Source organism: Mytilus edulis, chromosome 2 (genome assembly GCF_963676685.1).
Source record: "Mytilus edulis chromosome 2, xbMytEdul2.2, whole genome shotgun sequence".
Lineage (NCBI taxonomy): Eukaryota > Metazoa > Mollusca > Bivalvia > Mytilida > Mytilidae > Mytilus > Mytilus edulis.
Genome location: NC_092345.1, coordinates 27,484,411 through 27,488,194, shown reverse-complemented (window position 1 = coordinate 27,488,194; position 3,784 = coordinate 27,484,411).

Here is a 3,784-nt window from a genome sequence, read left to right as displayed (position 1 = left end):
ACCAACAGAGAAATCAACACAATATTTCTCTGCAACTGACATTATAAAAATTCATATCTCATCATTTTATATCAGGTAAGTTATTCCAGCTAGAGTTGCAGTCGTAACTGGACAAAATCTTATATTTTTGCAGTTTACAGTCATCGTTTGACAATCTTCAGCACTTGTTACACCGGTGACTAATATAAATAAGGAGATGGACTATGACTACCAATATATATAACAGCGTTTGAATGACGACACAATAAACTACAACGGCATGGGAAAAAATGACAAAGAGACGAAATGCAAATACGTACACAAAACACAACATAGGAAACTCAAGACTGAGCCAAACGAACCCCACTAACAAAACTGCGGTTGATCTCATGTGCTCCGGAAGGGTAAGACGATCCTGCCATGAAAGGCACCGGAATGACAAAATGTTTAACAACTCAAACGACAAAAATAGTTAACCGCCTGATTCATAAAGAAATAGGAATGTACGAAGAATAAAAGTTATATTTATAGGCCGTAACCTGACCTATTACTGCTTAAACCCAAGTCATGTGGTTTATAAATAGCTGTCTATATGATCATAATTATAAATCTATATATTTCATATAATCAACTCTCATCATACATGTCTTGAAACTAAACCACTACCTACCATTTTAATCAATCAGTAGCAAAATTAGTATATCATCAGGAAGTCATCATAGTATTTGTTTTCATTAGTCACATTACCATTTATGATTATGAAAAACATTAAGAAAATCGAATGTTAGTTGAACATTGAAACTAAAGAAAAGGCGGTAACAGAAAGACCTATTTCAATCGCCACAATCATTATTAAGGTAATCAGTAAAGGATTTACAATTGGTATATATGTATTTATCTCTTAGATGAGATAAAAAAGGATTACGAAAACATGGAAAATCAAACCTTATTTATGGGTTAATGTTGCATGTGCCTACTGATGTATTCGTAGCTAATGATAACCATTATAATTATATTTCTAGATATATCTATAACGGGTTCAAATGCCTATTTCAATAACATTTGGTTAAACTTTCCTCAATACAAGGATTCCTAAAACCGGAATACATACTAAAACCGCAAGACTTGACATCGTTTTTAATGAGTTCATTAGATTGTGCCCAGAAAGGAACACACTCGGAATGTTATTGTTTAAAAAACGATTCCAGACATTGTGTAATGTTTCCAATAGATTTTTATCCGGCGTGAAAAACTACGGTTTTGTCCTAGTTAATAAAAATTTGAATGTTTTAAACAACTCGATGGACATATCTTTTACATATATATAATGCCCGTTTATCCCCAAACTGAACTGTGTTTTTAGATTGAAACGGGCTTATTCGATCTGATAAAAACAGCTACTTTTATATAAAGTCGCACAATGCTAATGTGTATTATAAATGGTAAAAACGTGTACAGTTTGTATTTTCAAATTAACACAAAGTGCAGACTTTGTAGTGTCTGAGCAATATTTTTGCCGGTCAATAGAGTATTACAAATCATGTACAAAGATCACAATACAGTCTTCAACAATGAAATAAACCCATACCAATGGTCAGCAATAAAAGGCCTCGAAATGACAAATATAAAAGAATTCAAATCAGAAAAACTAACGGTCTGATTTATGGACAAAATATTGAGCAGAACACAAATATGATATACAACAACAAACGACAACCATTGAAATGTAGGTTCCTGGGACAGACACAGACATAATAACAAGACTTGATATTTACAATGTTTTTTTTTCAGTAGTGTCCCTGACATTCTTGTTGTAACGCTGCATTAATTAATTGCAACATTGCGAGTAAATCTCAATTTCATAACGTCGAGATTCCAAATAAATAACTTAAATGTTAGATAGAACAAATAAATCATTATAACAAAGTGGATTGCATACCATGATGTAAATAATAAGTTTGTAATTAATTTGTAAATTTCAACATTTTCAATAGATTTCTTTAATTTGTACATTTTGCTGATTGCTAGCAAAAATGTTTCTTGTATTGTGTTAACCTCTTGTTGGCCATTTATTCACATTTTTTTCTTTTTCCATTTGTTTTTCAATTTTTTATGCGTAATAAGAGAACAGTAATTTAATTAAAAACCGCTACAGCATGCCCTTCAACAATTCGTATTGCACAAAACATAATTGATTTATTTTACTTGCTCCTAATCAACATGAAAACAATGAACATTAGATGCCCCTTAGGACCTGTCAAAATCAACATATGTTATAAGATCGTTCCAAAGATCAACTTAAGCAATTAGAAACAATATCATGATGACGAGGCCATGTTGATCTATTGTAAACACACCATCGCATGCTCCTCAATTAACTATTTAATCAATGTTGAATAAAAACGAAAAGGGATGGATGGCGACAAATAGCGTCGGTTACTTGGCCATCCATCAAGATATCTTATTACTCCCACACGTCTATCTCTCGAAAATGGTCACGAGCGTACTTGTTAGTGTTACATTTGTTTGTATATGACTTCATATAATACACATATAATTCCGAGTAGGTACTGATGTACATGGGGACAACCATACACTACTGTTTGTGCCTGACAACGAAAAATAAATTACGATTTCCTATCAGTTGCAAAAAGAAATCAACACTTTGAAGTTAGAACATGCACTGTATACCTAACGCTTCTACTAACAATAAGAGCGCACGACCATATGTACACGCGTCAACAACAACTAAACTGAAAGCTGACACGAAACACAACTGGGTTACGTAAATAACAAATAGGAAATTATAAATTTTATTTTACGTTTGCAATAATAAAAGCCATTTCCTTGATAGTTTTTTAAGATAGATTTTACAGCAAAGTGGTTAGTATTCATCTAGATACTTTCGGTGCTCCTTTTACTGCAGGTTATTCTTAGTGAACTTTCAAAAATTTATGGCAAATATGTAAAAACCGAAGAAACATCAATGTGTAGTCACTTTTAACAATAATTTTACGTATCTAAGATATAATGAAATATCTTGTTTTCAAAAAGAGGGACGGACAAAAGATACCAGAGGGACAGTCAAACTCATAGATTAAAAATAAACTGACAACGTCATGTCTAAAAATAAAAAGACAAACAGACAAATAATAGTACAGAAGATACAACATATAAAAATAAAGACTAAGCAACACGAACCAAACCTTAAACTGGGGGATCTCAGGTGCTCCGGTTAGGTAAGCAGATCCTGCTCCACATGTGCCACCCGTCGTGTTGACAAAACTGACAATAAATTGAAATGTTTATTCACCCCAACTCGTTCTTACCTTTTCAAACATAAAATATTCGTTGTTAATTAAACTTTAATAATAAAAAAACGAATGAATATCTAGTCCTTCGTGTAGCACGGTGAATGTGATGAATATTTTCAACTCTACTCCTCGACGTAGACGCAGTCATGGTCATCGTCATTATACATCACTAACGCTGCATGATGTCTCTGTTAATGACTTGCTGTCATTTATACAAAAGCCGTTAGGTATTCATCACACGAAACTTTATTCATTATAACTTTCTAAACTTCATTCTCTGTTCAATTTATGTTTAGAAACCACTGTTACAAACCCTCATTCAAACCAATACAAACTTACAGCTTTGATTTCGGATATTGCAAGTCACAGACTTTTCAAGCCAGTCCGCATTGGAAAAGATGAAAAAGAGAAAATATTTTTCCTTAATCCTTCCTTTGCCAACAAATGTCTCGATGACGTCAACTTAGGCAATATCCTTAATCATAAATTAG